At 41.8% G+C, this 8,194-nt stretch overlaps 1 long non-coding RNA gene across 1 annotated transcript; it reads right to left on the bottom strand.

Moving 5' to 3' along the window:
* Positions 1 to 2,221: 2,221 nt before the first annotated feature.
* LOC121142620 lies at positions 2,222 to 6,724 on the bottom strand. Its single transcript, XR_005879645.1, has 3 exons — positions 6,434 to 6,724; positions 5,645 to 5,809; positions 2,222 to 2,357 (listed from the first exon to the last, which is right to left on the bottom strand). It is a non-coding gene; the product is annotated as an uncharacterized LOC121142620 (long non-coding RNA).
* Between the last annotated feature and the right edge of the window lie 1,470 nt (positions 6,725 to 8,194).

Below are 8,194 nucleotides of genomic sequence, written 5' to 3'. Positions count from 1 at the left end.
AATGTAAATCAAAACAACTCTGAGATACCATCTTACTCCTATAAAAATGGCTAAAATCAAAAATACCAATGACAGTTTATGCTGGAGGGGATGAGGAAAGATGGGAACACTCCTCCACTGCTGGTGGGAGTGCCAACTCATATAACTACTTTGGAAATCAGTATGGAGATTCCTCAGGAAAATGGGAATCAGCCTACCACAAGACCCAGCAATTCCACTCTTAGGCATATGCCCGAAAGATGCATATTCATACAACAAGGATGTCTGTTCCATTATATTCATAGCAGCATTATTTATAATAGCTAGAACTTGGAAGCAACCTAGATGCCCCTCATTTGAAGAGTGGATAGAGAAAATGTGGTACATTTACAAAAGGGAGTATTACTCAGTGGAATAAAACAATGGAATCTTGAAATTTGCAGGCAAATGGATGGCACTAGAGGAAACCATCCTGAGTGAGGTAAACCAATCACAAAAAGACAAACATGATACACTCATATATGGAATTTAGACATGCATCAGGGGAGTGTTAGCCTACAATCCCACAGCCAGAGAGTCTCGGAAAAAGAACCTTCATCCAGTGACTGATGGAAGAGAGGCAGACACCCACAGCTAAACACTGAACTGAACTCTTGGAATCCAGTGACAGAGAGGAAGGACTGATGAGCAAAGGGGTCAAGACTGGGCTGGTTTAACCCCCAGAAACAGCTGACCTGACAAGGGTTAGCTCTTGAACCCCAGACTGATGGCTGGGAATCCAGCATGGGATTGATCCAGACCCACTGTATGTGGGTGTCAGTGAAGAGGCCTAGGCAATCTATGGGGCCTTGGGTAGTGGATCAGTATTTATCCCTGGCATACAAATAGAACTTGAGTACCCATCTCACAATGAGAGATGCTCTCTCAGCCTGGACTCTTGGGGGGAGAGCCTAGGCCCTGCCCTGGATGAAATGACAGACTATGGACAACCCCCATGGAGGGTCTCACCCTCCCTGGGGAAGGAGGAATGGGGGTCTGGTGGGAGGGTGTGGGAGAAGGGGAGGGAGAGAGAGAGAGGGAGCAGGGATTGACAAGTGAAACATCCTTGTTTCTAATTTAAATAAAAAAGGCAAAGAAAAAAAAGACTCCTGTAATTCCCAGTGTGCTCTCTACCTCCTATTTGTGGATCAAGGTGTCTCAGTTGCTGCTCTAGCCACTTTCACATGACTTTGCTCTACCACTATAGACTCTAACTTCTAGAACCATACACACAATTAACCACTTCCCTTTATCAATTGCCATGGTCATGGTGCCTTGTCACAGCAATAGCTATTCTATCTATGAGAGTGTATAATAACAAAATTAGCCATGTCTCTATCCATTCACCAGGTCTACTCTTAACAACAACCACTGTCAAATATTTCAGTCATACGATATTCCTCTAGCTTTATAGTCATAGTATTTAAAAAGTTTCATAGCAACTGAGCTACCTGCAAAGGACATTCTCTACCTGGTGAGATGCCTACAGGTTGTACACTGCACTATAGGATTTCAGATTTTGTGAGCTGTCACCCACACTGAGGTGGGCTTTGGTGACATAGCTCTCTTTAAGACGATTCTGTTTGACTTTGAAGATCCCCCATGGGAGGCCTCACCCTCCCTGGGGAGTGGATAGGAGGTGGGATGGGAGGAAGGCAGGGAGAGGGAACTGGGATTGGTATGTATAATAAGATTGTTTTTAATTTAAATAAAAATGAACAAAACTTTCAAAATAAAATTTAGAAGTTCTCAAAAAAAAAGATGTTTCTGCTCCTGTAATTAACTCCAATAAAGAGCTCACTGGTTCATCAAGTTGGACTTTGGTGTTATATGGTATACTTTGTTCTGTGCTTGGTTCTCCATACCTGTGGTGAGTAGACATCTATTCATATCTACCCAAGAATAATGGACACGCCAGTCACCATGCCAGCTAAATTCCCTAATTTTTAAACTGTTAGGGAAATATTTTCGGCTTTATTGAAGGACGGAATGTGCTATAGACTTTAAATGTAGGGCAATCTACCCATTGCACCCCACTCTGGCAACCCACAAATCTTTGATTAGTGTTTAAAAACTGCTGAATCTCATACTCATTTAAAATGTAAATTTTTGCTAATATGTAAGACTTGAAACTTTTTTTAGGAGTCCAAACTCTAGCTTCAGCCTCCTGTGAAGTTCCTGGGCTGTGATGTCTTATCTCAGGGCAAAGTTCTCTTTCTGCAGTTCCACACATTTATTTTTTTCAGATTAAAAACAGAGGAATTTCTTTAAAACTTTTAAATGCTGTTTTAGTTACCAGTTAAGACACTTGGTTGTTTGGCTGTCATCCTGCCTTTTGGCTGAAAAGAATAAAATAAAATAAACACTATGCTATCAAAACATCCATAAACATATTAGCTACACACACACACACACACACACACACACACACACACACACACACACACACACACACACACACACCCCTCCATTGCTCCTGGAGATGATGATTCTTCAAAGGAACCTGTTTCAAGAATGTGCATTGATGATAAGCTAGCTTTTTCTTTCCAGCAACAAAATCCTTTTTATCTGCAAAGCAGTTTGAGTTGACACAGAGTTGCCTACATTTCAGTGTCTTCTCAATGTCTCCTGCTAAATTAAGACACTCTGTTTAAAACAACAATAATTCTTCAACCCTGGACTCAGTAATCTGAGCTAACTTAGAAGAAAATTACCTCATTTTGATCTCCTTGTAATTGCTCCAAAATACAGGATGGGAAAGAGGGAGAGTCCATTTCAGTAAATGGCCTTGTTTGGGGAAGAAATCTCTGGTGCATCTCCGGTGCGTGGGCAGCTGCTCTGGCCACTGTTTCTAACCCAGGCCGATAGGGCTCTCTGAGACCTCCTTGTATGAGCATCTGACGGATGGCTCCTGCCTTCCCAGAGGACCAAAGTCAGGTGGGTACTCCTGGGAACCTGCACACGGGAGAGTCTGCTACAGTTACCCGACCTCCCTCAATGCAGCATATAAAGCTTGAAGGAAACATGGGCCTTTCTAAGGTTGTTGGAACACTCACTTTCACAGTTGTCAGGGCTTTTTATTTGTTTTTGCTGTGGTTACTTTTCCATGGTGGAAGTCCTATGGAGGGAGTGGGGCAGGGACCTTTCCAAAAGTGGAATGATTTCGTCTTTAGCTTTGGGAGATTCTAATATCGGAGCTTTCTTTCCTCCCTAAAGGTTGCTAATGAGAATATTTTACAATATCCTCAAAAATTACTGAACTGCATAAACCCGATATTACCATTTCATTCCTTTTCTTTTTTTTTTCAAACACAAGGAGATCAGGGCCCACTAAGTTAATTTTCCCATGACTCTAAAAAATTGCCGTGATAGGTTTGGAACTCAGAGATGGATAAGAAGTGTCTTCTGGCCAGGATACAGCCATTGAAACCACAAACTCACTGCTGCTTTGGTTACCTGCACAGAACCTAGACAAGATGGGACCTGTCACCTTTTTATTATGCATAGAGCCCGGACTTGTGAGGTTCCACCCCGCACGTAGGGGGCTAAATAGACATGTTACCTATGAATACTATTGCTTTTGTTACTACTATTGCAAAATTAAATTTTATTGAAAAGGTACAGTCACATCCCCTGCCCCATCCACGTTTTGCTCTTTCCACTCTCAACCATGGTGGGAAATTTCAGAAACGGGCGACTTTTCGAGAAAGCCATGCTCACACTGCTGTTATTACAACACACGAGTGCACAAGTCTCTATTTCAAGACCAGTCATTTTTGGTCTTCCTCTGTTCTATACTTTGTATCTGCAGGTTCTCCAAAGGCCAATATACTGCCAAGTCTTGGTCCCAAGCATGCTATTGGGAGGTCACCGGACCTTTAGGAAATGAGGTCTAATGGCAGGTTTTCCAATCAATTAGGGTGTGCCCTCAAAAGGGATTGTGGACCCCAGTCTTTTTTCTTTTTCCATTCTGGGCATGAATTGAGAGTTTTCAGACCCACCATGATATTCTGCCTTTGCTAGAGACCCCCCAAACAGGGAACCAATTGGCTCCAGATTGAAATTTCCAAAACTAGAGCCAAAATAAACAATTTCCATTTATAAGTAGTGTGTCTCTGGTATATTTCACAGTAACAAAACAAGACAAAAAAACTGACCAGCAGACTTTCTGTGCCTAATTTAAAATTTAAACTTTATCACAAGTATACACACACACACACACACACAAACACACACACACACACAAACACATATGTGTATATGACCACAATGTGAATGTGGTTTGGTAGCATTTGTGGTTTCAGGTACACACCGAGTGGTTTGGGGATAGATCCCTGAAAAACAGAGACAACAGAATCCTAGCTAGTCTCATGATTTATCATTTATTTATGTGTATATTGATGCCTGTATGATTGTATGTCCCTTATACACAGGTGACCACAGATGCCAGAAGAGGGCATTGGATTCCCTGGACCTGGAATTTCAGGCAGCTGTGAGTATCTTGATGTGGGTACAAGGACCTGAATTCAGGTCCTGTGGAAGAGCAACAAGGACTCTAAACTACTGAGATCTCCCCAGTCTCAAACTGTAATCCTAAGAAGGACTCAACTAGAAATTGCATGAAATGTGCACAATCTATCACTTCTATTTATATTCCATGGAGGTATAGATTTAGACATCTGATACATTTTTCAGTTTTCTAAAATTCAACTCTTCTATTTTTTAACATAATGAAATAAATGTTGACAAATTCTGATTGTACCTTGTGACAACATCATTGCCTTTATAAGCATGATTTTGGCACGGCATCTAAGTAATAGATACTCGTGCTTGAACAGAGCTATCTGTAAATTTGAAAATCAATATTAGATGAATCAGTAAGTAAAGTAAGGCCACACTGGGAGTAGTGAAACATGTCTGTAATCCCAGTTCTAGAAAGGCTGAGGCAGGAGGTCCATTGTGAGTTTGAGGCCAGCTTGGAGTAAGATCCTATCTTCAAATATTCAAAACAGGGGGTATCACTTGTGTAGTTGTATGTACTATGTGCATTTCTGCAAATTTTTAATATGCCATGATGTCTCTCCCTATCTCTCTGCTGAAACTATCAAGGCACATAGGCATTTGTGTACAGGGTGTGGCCATGAAGCCCCCCCCCAAGCTTTATGCTTTCTAGGTCAATGCTGCAGGCTTTGTCAGTCTGAATACCTCATATAGGGCCTTGCAATCCACACACATGTATTGTGTGACAGAAAAGTTGGGCTAGACTTTCAGGTTTTGCAGTAGAGTATGTGAGTGTAGACCTGTGGTTCTCAACCTTCCTGATGTTGTCATCTTTTAACAGAGTTCCTCCTGCTGTGGTGAACCTCCCATCATAAAATTACTTCATTGTTAATTCACAATTGTAACTTTCTTACTGTTATGAATTGTAACGTAAACACCTTAAATGTAGGTTTTCTGATATGTGACCCCTGACAGGTCATGACCCACAGGTTGAGAATTACTGGTGTATATGCTTATGATCACACACAGAATTGTACTCTAAGTCTCTTGCCACTGTTTTATGCTTAAAAAATCAACGCCAACAGTATTATTGTAAAAAGGTAAAGCATCAAGTATAGCAACAAACCTTTTTCTATACTTTGTAATTCTTCCACAGCAAGGTGAGGGCCCTCATTAGAGCCACTGAAGGCTCACAGATACAGAAAGGACATTTCGAGCAAGTCATGACTGACGGTTGTAAGTGGCTGCTTTTCCCACTTCTGACAACATCAAAATGGTTCTGAGATTCTTTCTGAAAGATTTGAGGGAAGGTGACAACCACAGACAGATGGAGACAAATGCCCATTACAGACATTAGCTTAACAAGCAGTTAATACCTGTGTTCAAAGTCAAATTGGTGTTAGTGAAAATAGAATTGAAGCTAACCAAAGCCATGTATCCATGCTTTACGAGCAGTTGTAAGAAAGCTTCCATTTGTTAGAGAAAACACATTGAATTGTCTATAGTGTCTGCAGTGTCTACAGTGTCAACAGTGTCTACAGTGCTGTGAGGCCTAAACAGTGTCTGAGGGGTGGTTACTGCCCACTAAAGTAAGTAAATATGCTTGACTCTCTGAGGACAAGGGCACCCAAGAGAATCAATGCCTTCATCCTTGGCGTCCTTCTTAGTTAGCTTTTTACAACCAAGCAAGACATGGGGTGTTTTTTTGTTGTTGTTTTGCAAGGATTCCTCATTTTTGAAGTTCAGAGAGGCCCTGGCTATCATCCAATAACACCTTCTGGTTAGTACAGAAAGAAAATGTCTTTGTGTAAATGGCCTGGAAGAAAGATCAGATGAGAGACTTCACCTGAGGTGAAAAATCACTGTGCAGAAAATATCATGCACTCCACAGATCAGAAAAAATGTCTATACTCACCTCCCTCCCGAATGCTCATAGAGCCCTTTCATTTTCCCTGTGTGGAGGGACAGAAATAAAGATGAGGAACATGAAAGAATGCGGATCCAGAATCCTCATAGCACTCTCTTCTCCACTTAGTTAACAGTGTTCTGTACTCTGTGGAATGGAAACTGACTCTAAAGAGGAACTCAGATCTGGGCCTGAGGTCTGGGATCACTTAGGCTTCTAGTAAGATTCCAGCGCAGGTGGGTTCCTCCAGTCTCAAGCCTTACTCCTCAGGCTGATTCCTATGGACAAACCCTCCTGATGCCAGTGAAGGAGTAGAGCAGTGGTTCTCAACCTGTGGGTCACAACCTCTGTAAGAGGTAAATGAGCCTTTCACAGGGGTCGCATACCAGAATCCCGAATAACAGATATTTACCTCATGATTCACAACAGTAGCAAAGTTATGATTAGGAAGTAGCAAGGAAAATAATTCTATGGTTGGGGGTCACCACAACATGAGGAGGTTCACAGCATTAGGAAGGTTGAGAACCACTAGAGTAGAGTGTGTGTCTCTGGAAAGCCACTGGTCTTTCAGTCCCTGCTGGAAGGCAGGAGAAGAAGAAGAAAAGCTGGGTTTTAGAGGCTGTTATGACATTGGCAACAGACTCAGTTGAACCCCCAGTGAGCAGAGCAGTGAGGGCAATGCTGAGACTGTGCCCCCTGCCCCCTACATTTCCCCTGTGACTCTCTTTTGTATAGACCACTGGCTAGAAGGTGCTTCCCACATTTAGGATGGGTCTTCCCACTTAAAAGGACCCAAGCAGTAAAATCCCTCACAGGTGGCCCAGCGACTTATCTCTTTGTTGCTTCCAGATTCAGTCCAGATGCCAAGCAAAATTGACCATCAAAGCACACAATTCATCCTACTGAAGCTTGGACCCTGGGTGTGAAGATATGAGGTTCGGAATTTGGCAGTCATTTCGTCACTATAAAGAAACCAGCCTGGGCATGCAGTTCTCCCTGTAGTTAAAATAGTGCAATGAAACCAGATGTTTGAGTTCCATGATCTTAACTGCTGGATTATGCCTGGCTGGTAGCTCAGAGCTACTTCTGAACTACTAAAGTAACTTTTGGATTTTATTATTGAAGCAATATTAGTTGAATTTTGTCGTGGGTTCAGTTCCATTAATTTGACTCTGAGAGTGAAGGATTTCTGACTGATTACTTATCTTATGGAATGCAAGAGATGATTTATTTAAAATGTCCTATAGAGATGTCACTAAACATAAATGTCATTGGTTGTAGGGCACACTGCTATTTATACAGTATTAGGAAAGAAAAAGGCATGGCAATTAACTACAATATTGTTATGTGAGATTTCCCCACCAGCATGGTCCCACAGCTGCGTCAAATGAACACTCATAGACTTATGTTAATTATAATACTTTTGGTCAATGACTAGGGCTTCTACTGGCTAGATCTCTGTCATAATTATTAACCCATTACTACTAATCTATGTATTTTCATGTGGTCTTAGCTTACCGGAGAATGTCAGACCTGCAACTCCTTTCTGCTGTGACTGTTCTGGTGGGCTCTCTTGCCTACCTTTTTCAGACTTCTCCCCTCTCCTAGTCCCGCCTATCTTACTGCCTCATTGGCCGTTGGCCCAACTGTGTTTTATTCATCAACCAATAAGAGAAACGTATACAAAAGGGCATCCCCCATTATAATATGAGAACCTGTTATGACTTACATGAAAAGTTGTAAACATACTAAAAGAATGCTCTAGAATTA

This window comes from Mesocricetus auratus, unplaced genomic scaffold (genome assembly GCF_017639785.1).
Source record: "Mesocricetus auratus isolate SY011 unplaced genomic scaffold, BCM_Maur_2.0 Super-Scaffold_100010, whole genome shotgun sequence".
Lineage (NCBI taxonomy): Eukaryota > Metazoa > Chordata > Mammalia > Rodentia > Cricetidae > Mesocricetus > Mesocricetus auratus.
Note: the sequence above shows the minus strand (reverse complement) of the source record. Positions and strands in the feature narration are given on the sequence as shown.